The sequence below is a fragment of the Coenobita brevimanus genome, chromosome 84 (assembly GCF_032717465.1).
Source record: "Coenobita brevimanus isolate Jiangsu-jjx chromosome 84, ASM3271746v2, whole genome shotgun sequence".
NCBI lineage: Eukaryota > Metazoa > Arthropoda > Malacostraca > Decapoda > Coenobitidae > Coenobita > Coenobita brevimanus.
Genome location: NC_137037.1, coordinates 21,104,263 through 21,127,502, shown reverse-complemented (window position 1 = coordinate 21,127,502; position 23,240 = coordinate 21,104,263).

Sequence of the window (23,240 nt, the reverse complement as noted above, 5' to 3'; positions counted from 1 at the left end):
TTTGCATTAGTCAGAGCATATGAGAAAGGAATGTATGCTTCCATGCCCAAGAGAAGAACCTCCATATTGCGCAAGGCACACTCAAATGGCTCTCGGCCATGGACGCAATAATAATTCCAGGGAAAATCAAAGAAGCACTGCCTGAGGGCCTCCCAATCAGCAGCTCCAAAGTGCCACAATCAACGTTTCTTTGGAGGATCCCCGGACTGCACTGGAGCGACAGGACAGGTTAAGATGATGAGGTTGTGATCGGAGAAGCCAAATGGAGAGGAAATATTTACAGGATAAGCAGAAGGATTAGTTGTATGGAAGAGGTCAACTATGTTGGCTCTCTCTAGAAGGTGGTCAGTGATATGGGTTGGGTGCTGTACAAGCTGCTGTAGGTCACTGAAGATAGAAAAGATCTAGGTTCACCTGGTGGACCACTGAAAGGAAAAGAGAGCCAAAGGTGATGGTGAACATTGAAATCTAGGATGGAGATTTCAGAGAAGGGAAAAATGGATAGGATGTGTTCCATCCTAGAAGTAAGACATTCAAAGAATTTTTTGTAGTCAGTGGAATTAAGGGAAAAGTAAACAGTACAAATGTATTTGGTCAAAGAACGAAAGGAAAGCCGAAGCCAGAGAGTAGAGAATTCAGAAGAATGAAGAACATGAGAGCAAGATAAGTCATTGTGTGTTTACGCAACAGCCACCTTTTGCTTTGAAATGGGTATAGAGAGAGTAGGAGGATATAGAGAAGGGTTTGCTATCAGTTGCCTAAAACAGCCGAGTTTCAGTTAGGAAGAGAAGGTGAGGTTTAGAGGAAGAGATGTGATGCTGAACAGAGAGGAAGTTTGAAGAATGGCCGAGAATGTTGAAGAAATGAATAAGTGAGTCAGGCAGTGGTTCCATGCACCTCGCTGGGTCGTCACAGGGAGGAGGGAGGATAGTGGGGACATTTGTCTCCTCCCCTGGGGACTCTGAAGCTTGGTTAAATGACGCCATTTTGGTTTGATTTTGAGTAAGAAGTGGACTGTGCAATGTACGTACATGTAGTTTGGTGTTGACAGAGAAGCTTGTGTTGGAGAGTATGCTTACCTACTCTCTGTGTTACTGAAACACTGATAAAGTTCAGCAAAGGGGGACGGTCAGGAACTAGTCCCGAGAGCTGATAAAACGGGAGCTCTAGCTCTCCCTGTCACCAGCTTTCTATCTACCTTGGGAGTACCGCCCTGCTCGACTCGTGCAACTCCCACCACCTCAGCTGGGTGCAGGAGGCAATCTTACGTTTCACGGCCAGTCCTGGGCGAATGGCGAATAGCTAACATATGGATGATGTACAATACTTTTCTTTTGAAGGACTTTCAACCATACCTCCAGTGGCTGAAGGTGGTCTCATCCAAGGCCACTTGATAGAATAAGGGTGAAAATAGTTTTATCCAACAATAACTCATTTTCGGCCGGTGGACTGGAACCCCTTCTGTTGTGTAGCCTCTCATATATAAAAAATAACTATATATATATATATATATATATATATATATATATATATATATATATATATATATATATATATATATATATATATATATATATATATATAATCACGCCAGTGTATTAAAGCAGTTAAAGCCAATGCTAGATCCTCTGGTGAAAGGATCAAATCATCCGGTGGTAGCCTGATTAATTATTGATTATAAAGGTCGCTGAATATAATATGATTTTAAATGAAGTGTTGGTAACCCCGTCACTGCAAAATATCTTCCCAAGCCGGCTAAAATTGTTCTGGAGTAGCATAGGTAGATATGTTATTGTACTGACCACAGACATGAAATTTGTATCGAACCATATCGTCAAAAGACTTTGCATGCGAAACTAATTCAAATCTCATTACAATTTCGGTTTATCTAATTATAACAAATATATATTTACCGACTGCACAATGGTCGTTAAACCAAACAACAACTGAGGTGGGGAGGTTCCGCGACTTCCACCTTCCTCCTGGGCAACGACATGAGGGTCATGAAAAATTTATATTCCTTCATTTTTTGCTCTTTTTCTTTTAGTTTCCTGCCTCTTTCTGTCTTGTTAATCTTGTTAGTCTTTCTTTCTATCTTGTTAGTAGGCGTCCCTTTAAAACACGAACCGCAACAACACTTGCCAGATAGGCCTACTCGTACTTCCAGGGCCCCAGTTTAGAAATGGGTAAAAGGGAGATAAACTTTGTCTTGCAGTCCGACCAACCTAGAAATCGAACTTGGGTTCCTCCAGTTAAGTATAGATATTCTAATCATTACACCAACAGCTCCAGCATATGGAAGAGGTTCACTGAGATTTTTATTTAGGCTGTCTATTTCACTACGACACTTTACTTCTAAGGTGGATTAAACTCTTTGATGGTGACAAAGAGAAGAAGATGTAAGTGTAGTGAAAGGGTCAAAAGTACAGTAATACAAGCTGGGGCATCAGTGTCCCGAATATCCTCAGGCAACTTGAGCTTCCAGACTTAATTTCCTCCTCTCCAGAAACTCGTAACCAACTTGCAGGCAACTACTATGAAAGAGAGACTTCCACCGGTGTTCCACTGGCTGGTCATTGCTCTTCTGAACTTTCTGGCTGCATCCGTCTCCTTTACGGCGGGCCTACAGAACCCATCCAGCCACACACGCATCGTATTCCTCTCCAACTCTCTAATGCAACAATTAACCGAAACTTTAAATTCTCTTTCTGTTTTTCCCACTACATATGACCTCCGGCCTAATAAACGCAATGTACCTAGGTTCCAGCTACAATAGATCATGTTCTTTTTATCAACGTATCTTTTAAAGGGATTGCTTGTGTTAACCTTTGGTTCTCCCTATATATATCATCATCATCATCATGCATTGAGGTCCACTGCAGGACCGGCCTATCCCTGCTTCGGTAGGGACGATACAGCCATTTTATCTCTACCCAGTGGCTTAGGCTGTCTGGTAGAGACTGTATGTAGGGTGAGAAGTGCCTGTAAGTGTAATTGTAGTGTTGGAGTGGCTTTGGATGTCTGTGTAGTCTGTGAACCAAATGTAATCGGCCCGCCTTAAGCCGATTGGGTGTAAGCATACTAGTATACGACACTGGTTCAACCACAGCATCCTTTTATGTCCACCAAAGTAGCAAGTGGCTCAGTGAACGATTCCCAAAGTTTTACAATTCTGGCGGGAGGCGAACCCTCTTCCACAAGCGTGCGAAACGCACACTCTACCACTGTGGCTCCATATATATATATATATATATATATATATATATATATATATATATATATATATATCCATCAGGAGAGGAGGGAACATATGAGTAGGCTACTGAGTCCCGACCTTAAAGACAAGGGTGACTAGCCTCAATTACATTCAAGTGGCAGTATGTGAACAATGGGCCCCAACCAGCTGTTGGCCATAAACCGTGATCAGCTTAATCAGGTTGGAGCTTCTTAAGCCACTAAACCACCAGGCGTCAGTGGAGTACAGGCTTTTGGTTTACAAGAATCCATTTGACTACTCTGTATACAGCCAGCCATAAGCATCACTGTATCGAGTGACTGGATGATAAGCGCCCCACTTACCTCTCTACCTCTTTATGTCTGTCTCCTTATATATATATATATATATATATATATATATATATATATATATATATATATATATATATATATATATATATAAATATATATATATAAACTGAAGAAAGCATAGATACTTAAACCAAGCTGGTTTGTACCACAAATCAACGTAGCAATGTTGTGTGAATTCAACGACTTTGTTTTACTCTTAAATTCTGCAAAACTGTTTCGAAGCTACTGTGAATGATCGTTGAAATTCGTAAAGAGCAGCAACTGTAAAAAATAACCATTTCCCCTCTGCATCAAGCACACGCATTTCTGACAAGTCACAACACAATGGGAAGAGGGAAAGGATAAAAGTCATGGACATATTCATCAGAGACGAGTAGGAGTACTGAATAAGAGATGGTGGCAAGGAGTAGAGCAGAAAAAGAATTCATGAAGAGTGTATGTGATGTAAACTGAAAACCCTAACTGTCCATGCGCTAAACCTTCCCTCGCTGAGGGTGAAAGGTTTGAGCTGCAGTTTTGCTGGTATCAGGTAAGATATCCGATTCAGTTTGGGACTGATAACAGAGTCGCGTCATCGGGAAACTGCGTGCTTGACAGACTCTGAAATAGCGGTTCTGTAGTGCTTGGCTTAGCAGTGTAAGTTGAATGAGGTATAAATATTAATGTTCTTGTTAACTATAGCATCCAAGTTAACTTATTAATCGTCCCTGAACATACCATAAATTATCATCTTGAAACCCTTCGCATAGTATGGTCACTGGGTAGGAAATAGTTTCCTTGTATCTGCGGTAGAATGAAGGATGACAGTCACTGGTACAGTACGTTTGGCTGAAGGGTGTAAACAGACAAGAACTGCGGTCGTCCTGAATTATACCTTCCTCATTTCCCTCTTTGTTGTGTGCCAATCTACTGTTTGCATAAATAGGAAAAAAATGCAACAAGTACTTAGAGAAACGACGAAAATTATTCCTTTTCTGTGGATTTTACTGTGCTTTGCGGCACAGTTTGTGGACATATGGCATGGTAGCAAAGCTTATGAATGCAGTGAAGTCCTCTACCAGAATTTTAAGGCACTGATAAAAGTGGGAGAGGAGAATACTGAATGTGAGTTTCCATCTGGCTTATTTCATATCACCACATGTTTTCAATACAAGTTTTCAGTACAATATTTCATTGTACAGAGTGATCGGCGAGGTTGATGCGCCTGTAATACGGAGGAAGATAAGCTACTGAAATGCCCTAATATCTGAAAATATGATGTGTCAAGAAGTAATACCTTAGCGTAGCAGGTAGAAAGGAAGAGAGAGGAAGGAAAAGAAGTTTAAGAAGAAATAAAAGGTTGGAGGGTGGGAAAGTGAAGGAGGGAGGGAGACGAAAATGAAGAGGTGATGGAAGGAGAGGACCAGGGATGAATGACCGGGGAGATCAAAGTGAGTGCTTCCTTTTGACTGGTCCTCCTGCTGGTGTAATTAGCCGAGCGAACGTAGTGATGTGAGGTGGCGCAGGGCTCATCACACATCATCTAACCCCTTCACTGGTTTAGTTTTCTTCAGCGCTGAGGATATTCGCATGGCTGAAGCAAGGATTAAGTATAATGTACGTCAGGCTGAAAGGTGTAATGGAAAATGTTTCAGTTTCTTTGAAATAACTCTCTAGAAATTTACAGCAGCATCAGGGTATTTTATGTAAGGAAGAAGGAACCAAACAGGAAAGTAAAACTAGCAATACAAGCCCGCCTTCAGACTGGGTATGAATTATAAGCGAAACAACGATGCGTGCTTAAAAATATATAATCAACCACCCGAGAATTCGTGTGTGCGCCCACAAAACAAGCCCTTCCTTACCTTCTCGGCCGACACCTACCTAACCAGTGCAGTGTGTTCGGAGGAATCCACCCACCTACCAACGTACCCACCATGTGCAATGTATGTGAAAAAACCCACCCACCCACCTATCGATCCATCCATAACTTGCTGTGTGTGCAGAGGAACTCACCCACTCCTTGAAAGTCTATCACGAGTAATAGGATGAGTCCGAAAGTTCTCGTGCACAGAGACAGAAACTCAGCAGCTTTTATAGTAAAGGGAATGAAACTGAAACTGAAGGATATAATGGAGACTAGTTTTAGTAATCGTCTCCCTCATCAGTCTTGCAAGTAAAATCATCATCATCATCAGGCCCACTAATACAAGATCATCATCATAATCTCAGTCATCGTCGTTAACATCATCTCACCCACCTGCAAAACCATCATCATAATCATCATTCTAATGCTACTTATAAAAGTGGAATGACATACCTAACACGGATATCTAACTACAGGGTCACGTGGAAGTACAAAGGCAGGAGGCCCACACAACCCCACTACTGGCCTCACTCTGAGTGCCTTAACTTTGCTGATCACAGCACGGCCGGAGAGAGAGAGAGAGAGAGAGAGAGAGAGAGAGAGAGAGAGAGAGAGATGGGAAAAAGCATATTATACGGAAGAGGAAATAACTGATGAAAACTAATTAGATCAATGACTATGAACTGCACGCGAAAAATAAAGGCAAACAATCAGTTGGAGAATTGCAGTATTTATGCCCACTGACTTCACGAGAGTTATTAAGGAAGGTGACCAGTTTTTGCCAAATTAACGTTTTAGCCAAGAAACCGACCTGCAGTAGTCGATGTTTCATCCAGGTCCCCAGTTGCACTGTCGGGTGACAGGAGCAAGGGGAGTTTACTGCACCAAACAGTTTGACAAGCCCGGAAAATGAACAAAAAATTATTGAACGAAGACAGTGCTTTGTTTAATCCGTTTAGTACGGTAATGTTTTTCTTTTCATATATTTTTAGTTCATCTTAGTTTATTTCGTTAAGCAAAACAATAAATAAATAAATAAATAAATAAGTGAAGGGGATATTGAAAGCAACATGTAACTTTTCAATATAAAAAAGATTCCGCCAAGTTGAAGAAAATCGTCTGAAACAGTGCCAGTACAAATAAAAATATGGCTGCAAGCAGTGCTGGTGATTCAGCAGCCATTGTGTACAGCGTAAGCCACTAATAATGGCCTTTAGAGTTATATCTGAAGAGAATCACTGTGCACAGCGATGATGTTAGAAGGACATTAGATGGTGTAAGAAGGGTGTTAGATAGTGCTAGAAGTGCGTTAGATGATGTTAGATGGGAGTCAGATGATGCATGAAGGGTGATAGATGTGTATTGGAGGGTGTAAAATGGGAATTTGATGATAAAGGATGTTAAATTGGACTTATGTGATGTTAAAAGGGTGTTAAATGGTTATAAACTATTTTAGAAGGGTGTTAGAAGGCATTAGAAGGATATTAGATGGTGGTAGAAGGATGTTAAACGGTATTACAAGGGTGTTAGATGGTGTTAGAAGGATGCTTGCGTTGGAAGGACGTTAGACGGTGTTAGAAGGATGTTAGATGGTGTTAGTTGGTGTTAGAAGTATTTTAAATGGTGTTAGAAGGATGTTAAATTCTGTTAGAAAGATGTTAAATGTGTTAGAAGGATGTTAGACGCGATTAGAAGGATGTTTGACGTGATTAGAAGGATGTTAGATGATTTTAGAAGGGTATTTGATGGCGTTAGAAAAGAGTTTGATGGTGCTAAAAGTTGGATGGTGTTAGAATGGCTAGGTGATGTTAGAGTGGTGTTAGACGGTGCAGAAATGGTGTTAAATTGAGCTGAAATGGTGCTGGACGGTCTTATAAGGGTGTTAGCGACACTAGGAGGATGCTAGTTGATGCTACAGTGCTGTCAAGTTGTGTTAGAATGATATTACATGGAGTAAACGGGTCTGAAATGGTGTTAAGTGTGCTGAAGGGGATTAGATGGTATAGGAATAGTTATAGGTTGTGTTAGAAGGATGATAAAGAAGGTTGCGCCCTGAGTGTAGAGAAGGCCAATGCGACGCAGGAGCAAGGTCAACGAAGCTGATAATCTTTGTATCAAAACACTGCCCTCATTGAGATATGTAGACTCACCAAAATTGGTTTGAACTGGAAGAACGGTCTGGTTGCTGAGAGTGCCAGTGCGACGAAGGAACACGAAAAACGATTGCAGAAAAATGACGATCATATAGATAAATTAATTCTCCAAATTAGGGTTCGATTGGACAAGCGGTTAGGTTGTGTAGATGTTTTGGGGGTGATTTTGTGGGGTTAAAAAAAGCAGTATGGCGGCCGTACATCCATATGGATTTTGATCCCTAGGACAACTTTGCTTCAAATATGTACTAAAATTCAAAGCTGAACACTTATTGCTTCTGAAGAATAAAATTATATATATATATATATATATATATATATATATATATATATATATATATATATATATATATATATATATACATATATATATATATATATATATATATATATATATATATATATATATATATATATATATATATATATATCACCTCATCTCATCAGCCGTTTGAGTGTCCACTGCAGGACCGGCCTATCCCGACCGAAGTGGGGACCCAGGTTCAGATCCACGCTGGGGCAGGGAACAAATTAAGGATTTTAATTTCATACATCAGAATTTACTGATCTACCAGAAGACCCGCCGACATGTCATAATAATACTCCCGCTAATAGCAATACACCAGCCGTGTATGAGGGAGCCCTAGCATGTATTCAGTATGGACGATGGGTCTTAGCGCCGAAGTGGTGACATGTGGAGGTGTATGGTATATAGGAGGACTGCTTGGTCATGGGAGCAGGCTGTGAAGCTATCGACTTTACAAGGATCATTACTAATGACTGTGAGAACTGTGCAGTGGATGAGTGATGGAGGGAGAGGAATGATGAATAATGAAGAGGACTGGAAGGAAGATGAAAGAGTAAAACGAAAAAAGAAAACTGATTTTTCCCTATCATCTATAAGAAGATTGCTTTTCAACCTATGACATATCTCGTGATATGCTATTTGTAACGCTTGCAGTTGGAAAGGTTTTCCATAAATTTATTTAATATAATCTGGAAAAGTAATACAAACGACAAAGAAATCCATTCTCGTAGTAAAACAGTTAATTTTTCTGATCAAAGCATGGGCTGTGAAGGGATAGAATGGTGAAGGGACGGAGATTAGGTAATGAGACAGGAAGAAGAATGGGACTCAAAAAGAGGGAATTAGCTGAACTGACTCTGTACTTTCAGAGCTTGCTGTACCTGATACTAGGCAATTTATTATGTTTAATAGACAATGTTATTCGTGAGGGGATTAAGGTAAGAATCATGCAACTCCTCCAGTTCGAAAAGACTCATCCTCAGTTATAAAGTCGTCTCGCGACGGAAAACAAGAAAAAAAAAAAGACACCCCTGTATTCACTGAATTATTACTGTTGTTGTTGCTGTTCCCAGGTCTGTCTGGCTAAGGACACCCAACAACAACAAGCAAGCATGAAAAGGTCCTGTAGCAGACAGCGCTTCGCCAAGGTAGGAGCAGGGCCCTTTCACATGGCGAGGTGCAGGGTAAATCGAGTAGGCGTGAGCTATGTATAGAGGATATATATGATTATTAGTCTCCAGTCCGAACTTTACTTGATAACTGTAAAATGTTGTTGAGTAACCCACCTGGGTGCCTTGTCCAGGGCCTGCAACCAAGTCTTTGCCCCACGTCACTCCCTGGATGATTAGTGTTCCCCTATGTAGGCTACGATAATTGGCGTACCGATGAATTCACCTTCGGTACGATGTTCGGTAACATTTCCCATTACAATACATTTTGTTCTCTCTCTCTCTCTCTCTCTCATATATATATATATATATATATATATATATATATATATATATATATATATATATATTGTTAGACCTTTAGTGGAAAAGTTTCTAGAGAAGGGAAAGAAGTTGTATGCGGCCTTCATGGATTTGTAGAAAGCATATGACAGGGTAGATAGACAAGGATTGTGGAAAGTATTAAGAAAATATGGAGTAGATGGGAAGTTGTTGAATGCTGTGAAGAGCATGTATGAGGGTGCTAAGGCGGCAGTGCGTGTGGATAGTGGACTGAGAGAGTTTTTCAATTTGAAGGTTGGGTTGAAACAGGGATGTGTCATGCCTCTATGGTTGTTCAATCAGTATATGGATGGGTTATAAAAGAGGTACAAGGTAAGGCAGTGGATGTTGGTGTGGCCCTAATGAGAGAGGGCAGTGTTTGGAAACTCCCTGTACTGTTGTTTGCAGATGATCCTGTGCTGTTAAGTGAAGACGAAGGAGAGTTGCAAGGGTTGGTGGATGACTTTGGAAGGGTGTGTAGGAAACGAATCTAAAGATGAATGTAGGGAAGAGTAAGGTTATGGTATTCAAGAGAGGTGAAATCAGTGAATGTACAGTGATGTTGGATGATAAGGAAATGGAAAATATGAGTACGTTTAAGTACTTGGGTAATGTGATGAGTATGGAGGGAAGTTTGGAGGGTGAAGTGCTTGAAAGGGTACAGGAAGGAGGAAAGGTTGCTGGTTCCTTGAAGGCAGTGATAAGAAACAGGGAAGTGAAAAAGTTATTACATGCCAGTATTGTGATACCAACGCTAACGTATGGAAGTGAAGCTTGGACGTTGCTGGAAGGACACAAGTCAAGAGTGAGAGCAGTGGAAATGAGTTATTTAAGAGGAACCTGTGGAGTCACATGGAGAGACAGGCTGACAAATGAGGATATATAAAGGAACGTTGTGGTGTGGATGTGGATGTGATAGGAAGCGTTATGAGGAATACACTTAGGTGGTTTGGCCATGTGGAGAGCATGGAGGGTGAAAGACTGACGAAGAAAGTGTATGTGCGTGAGGTGGAGGGGGGAAGAGGGAGGGAGAGGCTGAGGATGAGATGAAGGGATGGGGTGGAGAGATATATGAGAGAGGGGGGTCTGAGTTGGGAGCGGGGCAGTGAAATGGCGGGAGACAGGGCGACATGGAGTCAATTTGTTTTCTTGATGTTGTTCACATACTGAGGAAACTCAATGTACAAGTAATATTCAAATATGAGAACACCATCAAAAAAACTCTCATCAAGAACAGCCCTTTCAGTAATTCAGGCGTTGTTTACAAAATTCCGTGTAAAAGCTGTAACAAATTTTACATAGGACAATCTGGAAAAGATTTGGAAACTAGAATCTCACAACATAAATACAGTGTAAGAACAGCCCAACAGAGTAGTGGTTCATTTCAACACAAAGCATCCAGTGATCACCATATTGACTGGACAGGCTCCAAGATTCTAGCAAGATCAAAAAGCTTAGATGAAAGAAATGTAATAGAATCTTGTCTAATTTCTGGCACATATGAAAAGAATGTAAACATGAGCTATGGTCATTTTAAGTGTGATAAATTGTTAACTGAATTAATTTTAAAGCAGTATCCCCCAGACTAACACGTGATTGTTCCCTGTCATCTCCTGGTGGTGTAGTCACACCTGTGTGGGACACACCAAGCATTAATCCTCTAGGTATTAAGTTAAGCAGCAGTATTTATCCCCTCCTCCTCCTCCTCCTCCTCCCTCCCCCCTCTCCCATTCCCCCTTCCCCTCCTCCCCTCCCCCTTTTCCCCTCCCTCCCCCCCTTTCCTCCCCTCCTATTCCCTCTTTCTTTTTCACGTGCATCCCTAAGGAAGAAAAAGAAAGATACCTATTACCCATCACCCATTTTTAGATTCAGGTCATCCTTCGTTGTGTTCCACTCCCTGCTGCAGGTGACCATTCGTTAAGCCGCAGGTAAAAATTCAGGTCATCCTTTGTTCTGTGTGCCACTACCTGCTACGGGTGTGCATAAAAGACCTCTACCCTTTACGTTTCTGTCTCTGTCTGAAGATGTAATATAAGAAAGTACTCACTGTCTCTCCTTTCATTTCTCCTGTGGTTATTTTGCATATATATATATATATATATATATATATATATATATATATATATATATATATATATATATATATATATATAATTACTTGTGTACGATAATTTTGGTGTAAATTCCATAATTCTGTTGTCTCTGTACGATAATCCTGTGTTTCTAGTCTAACAACACTGGACGATGGGGACGATGGTAGTCATGCACTTACTGCTTATTTTGCGGTTTAACCGGCGATACCCTTTTCCCCAGAGTTACATGGGACATTGCTGGGCAGGGGTATTTTCCTTGAGCCGGGCGTATACTCGTACCACGACAGGAAACCCACAGGTGAAGGTGTAAAACCATGCTAAATGCCACAGACACATGGATAATCTGAACGACTCCGTGTTCTGTTTAGCCCAACTCAGTGACTGACTCTGCAAAGGGCCATTATTTTCCCCTGTACTGAACACAGCTATCAAGTATATAGGATTCATTACGGTAGCACCTCTAAACAGAGTGGAGTAGAAGAATTTTCGTCTTATCAGTGTTCCCTCCATTTCTCTCTCTCTCTCTCTCTCTCTCTCTCTCTCTCCCCGACTTCCACACTCGAGTAACTTTGGTCTGACTTCTATGGAAAACCAACTTTGCTCAATTTCACGGTGTCGGTATCGTGTTTCTCTTTCTCCTCCTCCCTTATGCCTCCCCCTCCCCCTCTCATGCCGTTTTTCTCTTCACCCTTTCTTCTTCCATTTTCCTTCATTGTCTCTTTCCTTCTCCTACTCAGGTGGATCACCTCTTATGTTTTTTTTTTTTTTTTCGATATTTCCTACCTTTTCAGTTACTGTCTCTTTAGTGTAATGTCTTTTTTTTTCTACTATGCCTTAGACGTTGTCACACATATTAGGCAAGACAATTGGGGGAACAGAATTAGAAACGACCTCCATTAAAAGGAGTAGTCTTTGCTAAGTGAAGACGAAGGGGAGCTGCAAGGCTTGGTGGATGAGTTTGGGAGAGTGTGTATGAAACGGAATCTAAAGGTGAATGTAGGGAAGAGTAAAGTGATGGTCTTTGAGAGAGGTGAAGTCAGTGAATGTACAGCGAGGTTGGATGGTGAGGAATTGGGAAAATGTGAGTACATTTAAGACTTGGGTAGTGTGATGAGTAAGGATGGAGGTTTGGAGGGTGAAGTGCTTGAAAGGGTACAGCAGGGAAGAAAGGTTGCTGGTTCTTTGAAAACAGTGATAAGAAACAGGGAAGTGAGCATGGATGTGAAAAGTTACTACATGACAGTATTGTGATACCAACTCTAACGTATGGAAGTGAAGCTTGGACGTTGTTGGAAGGACGCAAGTCAAGAGTGAGAGCAGTGGAAATGAGTTATTTAAGAGGAGCCTGTGGAGTCACATGGAGAGACAGGCTGACGAATGAGGATATAAAGGAGCGTTGTGGTGTGGATGTGGATGTGATAGGAAGCGTTAGGAGGAACACACTGAGGTCGTTTGGCCATGTGGAGAGGATGTAGGGTGAAAGACTGACGAAGAGAGTGTATGTGAGTGAGGTGGAGGGGGGAAGAGGGAGGGGGAGGCCGAGGATGAGATGGAGGGATGGGGTGGAGAGATATATGAGAGAGAGGGGTGTGAGTTGGAAGCAGGGCTGTGAAATGGTGGGGGACAGGGCGACGTGGAGGCGATTTGTTTGTGGCCACCCCAAACGGGATTGAGGCGTCTGGCAATAGATAGATAGAGTACGTTTAAGTACTTGGGTAGTGTGATGAGTAAGGATGGAGGTTTGGAGGGTGAAGTGCTTGAAAGGGTATAACAAGGAAGAAAGGTTGCTGGTTCCTTGAAAGCAGTGATAAGAAGCAGGGAAGTGAGCATGGATGTGAAAAACTTACTACATGACAGTATTGTGATACCAACTCTAACGTATGGAAGTGAAGCTTGGACGTTGCTGGAAGGACACAAGTCAAGAGTGAGAGCAGTGGAAATGAGTTATTTAAGAGGAACCTGTGGAGTCACATGGAGAGACAGGCTGACAAATGAGGATATAAAGGAGAGTTGTGGTGTGGATGTGGATGTGATAGGAAGCTTTATGAGGAATACACTTAGGTGGTTTGGCCATGTGGAAAAGATGGAGGGTGAAAGACTGACGAAGAGAGTGTATGTGAGTGAGGTGGAGCGGGGAAGAGGGCGCGAGAGGCCGAGGATGAGATGAAGGGATGGGGTGGAGAGATATATGAGAGAGGGGGTGTATTGGGACTCCATATTGTAGTTACAAATCATAATAGATAGACAGATAAATAGATAGATAGACAGCTCTATGCGAGCCTGGGAATGGGAAATGAGCTTGCAAATTACACTGAGGAAAGCTGACGACAGTGGCCAGTAAGGAGATGATGCAGTTAATTGTCAGCAATCCACCGGTGAACAAAGCCTTAGTGACCATACACACACATACACACATACTCACACACAGGCTTCTAGAACTTTCCACCCACAAGGAACACACGTGACACAACCTCTGCTACACCAGAATTTAGGAAAGAGAGCTCAGAAGGAGACAGGCGATAGAAGAGACAGGTCGCAGGGAGAAGGGCTTAGCAACTTGAGAGAGAGAGAGAGAGAGCGAGACAGGGAGACAGGGACTCTGCTCAACTCACTCGTGAGTGAGAGACTTGTTAATTTTTCCAAGACAAATAAAGATAGTCCCATACTATTCTTTACCTCTCCTGTCACTACATGACAAATGGGAAAGAAGATTAGCTACTTACAAAGCTACTCAAATATAATAACCGCTCGTCCACAAGTCTAATATATATAAAACTCCACTACAAGTAACTACAAAGTCTTTTATGACAGGGGGTCTGAGTTGGGAGCGGGGCAGTGAAATGGCGGGAGGCAGGACAACGTGGAGTCGATTTGTTTGTGGCCACCCCGAACGGGATTGAGGCGTCTGGCTATAGATAGATAGATAGATAGTTAGTCTTTGCTAATGTGAGAAAAGTCTAAATAAAACACAAGCTACGTCCTTAGCTGAAAGGGTTTTTCATCCTTTCCTGTGACTGAAATACTTCTAAAAAATGTATGTTCTTGTCTTTGCTATGGTGTGTCTGTGTCCGTTGTATTGACAGCCTGGAGAATTTTCCTCAGTGGATACAGAATAGCTGAAGTCTTGAGCTATATCCACGGTGTCACAGTAAACTTTGTAGCATCTCAAACTTAGGTTATTATCTCTACGAATTTCAGCGTTCTCTAAAGTACTGTTTACATCGCCTTATTTTCAACACAGTCTGCACCAGTATCATGCAAAAAGTTATTCCACTGTACCAGATGATACAATGGCATAACAATAGGGTGGTGAAAAGGGGATACCTGAGCGAATTTGAAGGGGCGAGGAGGAGAGGTAGGCCAAGGAGAAGGTGGAGTGATATGGTGGATGAGTGTTTGATGATGAGAAGTTTGGAAGTCGGTGAGGCTAGAGAACTGACAAGAGATCGAGCTGGCTGGATGAATGTTGTGAGATGTACTTGATCAGGGATTTTGGCACTCCTTGTGAGTATGGCAGCGTCCGGATTGACTCAATCGGACACGTTTGTGTGAAGCTGCAGAATGTGGTGAATGTTTTTGGCGTATCCGGTAAAGCCAGGATTCCGGGGGCTTGAATGATGAGTGAATGGAGGTGTGGCCTATTTGGATTGGGCAGGTTCGTGCTGTCTGGACATTGCTACTCCTCACCCTGCCCTTGGGTGGGAAAGGAGGTCCGGATGATGATGATGACCAGATGATATGAAATAAGTCACTAGTGAAGACGTGCTGCAGTCTCCTATTGCAACCATAATATTCTTCCATATTCCACATTTGTTTTCATTGATTGCCATTGCACAAATGAGTCCATTTTTGCTCTCCCCCCCACTCTCTTCACAGGAATTTATCGAAATTAATGTTCTGCTAAGCGCACCAGAAACTGAGCAGGAATAAGACGAATAAATTCATCGACGACGTTAAATGTAAAGAAATAATAGAAGAAGCAAAAATCGAAGTAGACAAGATAAAAATAGCAGGCGATGAGTTGCAAGAAAGGACCGGTGAAATAATGCAAGATACTCTATACAGTACTGAAGCAAGTGAAAAGGTGGAGAAATGTAAGGAGGAAATCAAAACTACTTTCGAAGAGATTATAAGCAAGGAAAGACAAGTTCAAAGTGACTTAGAGTTGGTGAAGAAAGAAAACGAACGTGATACAGAAAAGAAAAATGTCATCCGAAAAAAACGAGAAACCGATACGTGTCACCTTAGACAAATACAAGTCAGTGATTATATTTGGATATCAAGAAAAAGGGATAATGTCAAGGGGGATCGGGGAGAATAATAAGCTGTAAAGAAAATTGTGGGCCATTCAATTACAGTAGAGGATCTGGATATCGAAATAATGAAATTATGAAGGACTGATAAGCCGGAAAAGAGGAAACGTAGGCCAGTTAAGGTGACATTTAAAATCAGTCAAATGGCGATAGACATACTTAAAAGTGGACCAAAGTTAAACAATACAGAAGGTTTTGAATCTTAAGGTGAAACGAGATCTTTCCAAAGAGGATAGAGAACTGTTCAAAGAGAAAATTAAGGAAGCAAATAAGAATAATGATCATCGATCTGAAGATGATGAGAGACTTTCTTTCCGTCTACAGATACGGAAATGGTACATAAAGAGAAGCAACTGATGAACATGGAAGGAAATGAAAGTGACAGTTGGGCAACTTCTTTAAATGGTAATACATTCCTACATATAATGTATATTAATGTTGATGGTTTATTATCAACATCTCTTGAAATCAATGACATTTTCAATTTAAATATGCGTCTTGCATTGTGTTTGACAAAATAAGTGGTCAGATAAGAAATGAAACACTATCATCTGAAGACTATGGTGTTTGAAGGAAAGCTAGGCTAGGGATGGCAGGGGGAGAAGTCTAGATACTCACGAGAGGATCTGAGGGCCAAAGAGTTTAAGCTGCAAAAATGAAGCCGTTCAGAATAAGTTGCTGAAGAAATTGTGAAAGATAATTAAAAAAATAATAATAATAATCTTAAATGTATGAGAGCCCTAGCATGTATTCAATATGGACAGTGGGTGTTAGCGCCGAAGTGGTGATATGTAGAGGTGTATGGTATGTAGGGGGACTGCTGGACCTTGATAGCAGGCTGTGAAGCCTATGTCCAGAGTCGGACACATTAAAAAAAAAAAATGCATATTTACCACGATTAACTGTAGCCTGGACAAGAGAGAAGCAAGAGACAATGTTGAATGAAACCACAGTTAAATTAGGAGTTATTACGGAGGAAGAGGATGCAAACAAAGACCTGATTATTATCGGTGACTTCATCGATTCTGTGAATTTAAAAACTTGTGTGAGAAAAGACAGCTGTTGGAGCAGACTACTGGAGCTAATTACATAATAACAAATATCAATTCACAGTGGTATCAACAAGGGCGAAAGGTACTGATACTCCTTCACTGCTGGACGAGGTATTTGATATAAAATATGATACACCAGTCGGTAAAAGTTATCATGTTTTAATTGATTTAAAGTTTGTTTTGAAATATGACATACTTCCAAACAAAGAAAAGCTCGAAGAAGACCATTTGATTTTCTTAGAGGAAGGAATGATAAGCTGTGGGAGTTTTTCCAAAGTGTAGACTAGGAAAATAAAGTACTGCACAAACATGATACTGGCCTTCTGTGAAATCTGTAAACATGGGTCTGAAATTTTCATACCAGAAATGAAAGACATTCTCAAAGAAAAAAAAATACTTAGTTTAATGCTAGATGTCAGCAAGCTGAAGACTTGCGTGATTAGCTTTGGAAATGATCCAGAAGCCATAAGAGTGGCCAATCGTTCGAGAGATACAAGGTTCCAAGGAATAATTATACTAGAGTGAGAAGAGCGGAAGAGAGTTTTTGAGAAAGGTGTCATGACGAAAAGCAAGGAAGACCTCAGCATAGTTTATGGATTCAGAAATGAAAAGAGTGAAGTAAAGGAAATGATTCCAAAATAGCCTATTATAAGCTATGGAGAGGTACCTGTATATGATGAGGAAACAAAAATGTGGGAGATTTTTTACAGACCTTCAGGCAATGTTTATGGAAGAAGTTAAAGATGAAAATGAATATGAAAACGAAACATGGATACCAGTCTCATACATGAACGAGATTGAGATAAATATAGATGAAGTTAAGGATATGATGTTTGAACTGAATAAGAGGAAAGTCATGGAGCCTGATCAGATATCTGGATGACTTTGAAAGAGTAGGCCTATGCTGAAAAATTAAGTTTTCCTGTACCAGAAATCTTTAAGAACTCTTTACTGCAAAGTAAGTTATCAAAGGTATGGAAGGTGAAAAGAAGATGCAAGTAAAAACAGACCAGTGTCACTGACAAGCAAAGTAGTATAACTACCTGAGAAAATCATAAGGAAAAGATTTATCAGGCACCTTGAAGAAAATAAGCTTCTATTAGATTGCCAGTTTGGCTTAAAGTCAGAAAGAATTTGTGTGTTCATCCTGCTAAGTTGTCATGATAGACTAACTGACATAATCCAAGAAAGCGACAGTTGGTCAGAATGCATATTTTTGGATTTCAAAAATCTTTCAATAAGGTACCAGCACAAAATGCTGTTGTAGAACTGAAAATGTTTGGAGGAGTTACCAGAACATTCCAATGCTGTTTGAAGGATTCCTTGGTCGAACGGAAGATGCAAACAATAATAGGAGGGAAACATTCATCATGGAGAGATGTGACAAGTGAAGTTCCTCAAGGTTCAGTGTTGGCTCCACTGATGTTTTTGGCTTCTATTAATGGCCTTTCTCATGAGATTAATAGCTATATGAACTTGTTTGCTGATGGTGCGAAGGTAGAGAAGAAAATTCTTAATGATGATTCCTGCAAGTCTCTTCAGGACGAAATGAACAAGTTGTATTAATGGAGCTAATTGTTGGAAATGGACTTCAACACCGGCAAATGCTACTTGATGGAGAAGGGAGACAACCAGAGAAGACCCCATGGAAATTATACTATGGGTGACACAAGTCTACAAAAGTCAGAGAAAGAAAAAAACTTGGGTATGTTAGTCAATAGAAAGTTAGATTCAGGTGACCATATAGGCTTAAGTTAGAGGAGCACATTCATGGTGGGCTAACATCAAGGGGGCAGTCTAAGTACCTAACTGAAGACGTGATCAAAGTACGCATCAGTAAAGTGTGCTTTGTGAGCACGCGACGAGCGAGCGAGAGTCATTTTATCATAATTTCCCTCATATACGTTTTTTCTTCTTGATGGTAGCTGAACAGTGAGAAATATACTGAAACGAAATACATTCCTTCACAAAAATCCACCCCCACACACACACACCTTAGGAAAAACGTTAATGTACTGTAAAATTATAGGCGTAATTTCCGATATTTAACTGCCAGAGCTGATGCCAAAAAACAAAGTTAAGCCGGAAAATCTTTTAAAATTTGATTTCGTAATTGAGGTTTTCGCCGATCAGAGCCGAACACTTCTTTGGAAAACTCGAGATTTCAAGAGGTCCCTGCGTCTTGATGATAGAGTTTTTAATTGATAACAAAGCTTACTGAATGAAAGTATCAGGTGCAGAAAGAATTTCAACTCTATTTGGCATGGGAGTAAAGTTATTAGCTTCTGCTTAGCATGATGGTCAGGCCGTGTCGGGCCGGATCGGGCCAGCCGCACATTTCCAAGCTCAGCTGAGGGTAAACATCACTCGCTCACTCATAATAACCCAATTCTTGAGGTCTAGTCTGGAATGCGCCGCAGTTACATGGAAGTCAAACATGAAAAGACATATTAGTCATTTTGAGGAAACCCAACTGGTAATTACTAGATAAATGCCAGGCTTAAGGGATCTGCATTATGGCATAAAGCTGTGCCACGTGGGTCTTCCGTCACTTGAACAGAGAAGAGAGAGAGGAGAGATATGATGACGTTTTGCAGGTGTTTTCATGGGCAAGTATTTACAGATAAGAGAGCTTTGAGTTTGACTGCAGTGGGGAGAACAAGAGGATATAAACACAAACTCCTGAAGAAAAGAGCCAAGAAAGTTGTGGGAAACTTTAGATTTCCATAGAGAATTATTCAGAAGTGGAATAAATTACCAGATGAATTAGTGTGTGCACAAAGTGTAAAATAAATTTCAAGTGTGATAAGTTAATGGCTGACGGAAAACTACAAGATTAAATCTCTAATACTGTAAAACACAGTTGGGTAATTACACACACGCATGTCCAATTCATAAAATAAAACACAACAGCACCATTTCAAATTTTATAAAATAGTCGTGTTGACATCAGAAAGGTAATTTTACCAGTTTAGTAAGACGACCAGAGTTTAACTATATTTTGATGAGCTACTGATGACCTTAGTCAACTTAGAAGAGACCAATAGTAAGGCAGGGGCAAGATTCAGTCACCATTAATCTTTTCAGTACTATAACGTCTTCCATTTCATTTTTGCTACCACTTTTTTTTTTTTTTTTTTTATGTGTCCGACTCTGGACATAGGCTTCACAGCCTGCTATCAAGGCCCAGCAGTCCTCCTACATACCATACACCTCTACATGTCACCACTTCGGCGCTAACACCCACCGTCCATATTGAATACATGCTAGGGCTGTCTCATACAGGACTGGTGTATTGGTATTAGCGGGGGTATTTTTACGACATGTCGGCGGGTCTTCTGGTAGATCAGTAAAGCCTAATTGAATGAAATTCAAATCCTTAAACTGTTCCCTGCCCCAGCCGGGATTCGAACCTGGGTCCGTAAGGACTGCAGGCCACCTCTCTACCGATTGAGCACTTGATGATTGCACTCAGCTACAGCCATGTACATGTGAGTCTGTCTGTGCGTTTGCTCGTTTCTTTCATGAGAACGGTATAGATATCGACCTATTTCTTTTTGCATTCTGTAGGTCGAAAGAGTCTTAGAAAAATACAAAACAAAGGTTTTGGTGATTGCACGCAACGCAACGGTGCAACATTGTTGGAAATCGCGACATGGTATAATATGCGAAAATATTTTTTTCGACTTTTTGGTCAGAACTTGTCATTGTGGTCTCAATAACGAAATGGAAGCAAAGACAATGATATCTGCAAACATCTTATTATAGAAAGGCTAGTAGTTCAGAAAAATCCTGCTGGCAAGAGCTTGTAAATAATAGTCAAGCTGAGATATGTGTCTGCATATGCTTTTGCTCGTTTCTTTCACGAGAACGGTGATAGATATCAATCTAATTCTTTTTGCACTGGGCCGGAGTAAGGCCAGAGAATGTCAGAAACTTAGCAAAAAAAAAAAAAAAAAAAAAAATTGGCGATTGCACCCGACATAATGGCGCAAAATTATCGAAAATTACGATACCTCAAAGTTTGTGCATTTGCTCGTTTCTGCCAAGAGAATGGTAATAGACGTCAATCAAATTCTTTATGTATCAGGACAGGGTATGTCCAGGGAGTGTCAGAAAAATATCAAATACAAATCTGGATAATCGTGTGCAACACTACGTTTGGAATTGACGACGTCGCGACACGCGAAACCATGCAAAAATAATTTTTCCAACTTTTTGGTTTGAATTTGTCATTATGGGCTTGATATTAGTAGGGGAACAAAGAGAATGGTATTTGCAAACTTTCTTTGATGAAATCACTGTTAGTTAGCCCCATAATTTTTTGTAGGGAAGCACACACACACACACACACACACACACACACATATATATATATATATATATATATATATATATATATATATATATATATAACTCATTGGATCCCAGAGTTGCTGGGTGAGGCACTGTTCCGGGAGGGTCCTAGGCGTACCGCCCTCCGCCTATCGGCTCATAGTCGCGAAGATCATAGGTCCCTACCGGGGGGTTCCCTACTTTATTAAGGTTTGAAAATTCCCAGTCATCTCCAATACTGGAGACACTGGGTTTCAATGGATTTTATATATATATATATATATATATATATATATATATATATATATATATATATATATATATATATATATATCAGTGAGGGTCCTAATATTCGTCTTCGCCTTTGCATTCGCAAATATTAGCATATTTATCGATATTCACCTTTGCATTTTCATTTGCACATTTTCATGCGAGTTTTTCGCGAAAGATAATGCTTTAACTTTATAAACTTTATAAAAAAAAATCATATAGACTTAAACGCATGAGTTGAACAAGTACCCACCAGGCAGCTGTGCCAAGCTAGCTAAAGCTGCTTGCTGCATCATGCATTGTTGCCAAATTTCCAGAAATGTCTTCATTTCTCCAGATTTTTTCCCCACTGATAGATTTTCCGAATTTCTCATTAAAAGGTGTGTAATCTTCAGATAATTAACTCGTAACCATAAAATGTACTCGAAATTTCAAGAATTTGAGAGAGAGAGAGAGAGAGAGAGAGAGAATGCCTGTCTGACGTGATCTGTTCTAGGTCCGTTCGAAGTTCGTTCAGGACGCGTCTGGCATCCCCGGGACCACCATCATTACTTCAGTGAGTTCAGTGACTGAGATACCGCCAACTGCACAGAGTCTCTGAGGTGTGAGTTGTGCACGTGTGTGTGTCTGATGTCTCTGTCTCGCACTCTCTTGGTCGTTGACAATTTGATACAATTACAGAGCAACCATTTCAGAGTCTGACTGAGAAGTAAGGAAGTTAGCAACAGTAGCATAATGATGTCGTCAAGTGAGGTGTGCCAGTACTTTGAAAATGTGTCCAGAGATATTGCAAAGTGCAAGCTGTTTAAGCAAAACTATTCCAGAAAAAGAAGAATGACATCCAGTCTCAGAAATCATCTGAACAGTAAACATCCAGAAGCTTATAAAGCTATGCTAAACAAAGAGGATGAGAATAAGGAAAGCAAGAAGAGAAAAACATCTCCAACGCCGCTGGCGAAAATAAAACATCAAACTTTAGAAAGCTGCTTTGAAAAAAAAATAATAATAATAAGATTCGCTTGATCGTCGCATTGCCGAGATGATAGTCATAGATGATTTGCCATTTTCACATGTAAAATACATCGGTTTCGTGAGTTTAATGCAAGAGGCAGCCCCACTATGTTCACTGAGACATCGCAAGGACTACACAGGCCTAATTTGTGATGATATATAATCGTATAATCTTGTTAAAATTAAAATTTCTGATTCCTCAAGACACTGACAGAGTCTGCCAAATAAACATGAACTGATAAGTGGTCAGATAATGAATCTGGTGCTTCTCATTTCTCAGTGACAAGTCAGTGCATTGACAAGGAGTTCAAGCATCAAAATTACATTTTATGTTTACAGCCACTCTCTGAACACTAAGCCGGAGAATATTTGAGTAAAGTATTCAACTCGATGCTTGAAAAATGGAGCATTTCCTCAGACAATGTTCACTGTGGCATGAGGGATGCAGGTGGCAGTATTAAAAAGGCACTGTTTCTTTTCTGCCATTAAAACAAACAGTACTTCCCATCAACTGTATCTCTCGGTGACACGGCATATCTTCACAAAAATCAGTTACAGACCTCCTAAATGCAGGTCTATAGCCACTCACTTCAATCACTCTACCAGGCCACAAGAAGAAATAAAGAAAATTCAGCTCAGAAGAAATGCTTCTCAGTTATCAATGATACATTATGTTTCCAATCGATGGAACACGACGCTGCAGATGAAAGAACTTGTGGAGCCACTTTACTTGTATGCGAAAGAAAATTCTAAAATCAGGTCACCTATTGCTGAAGATGAGT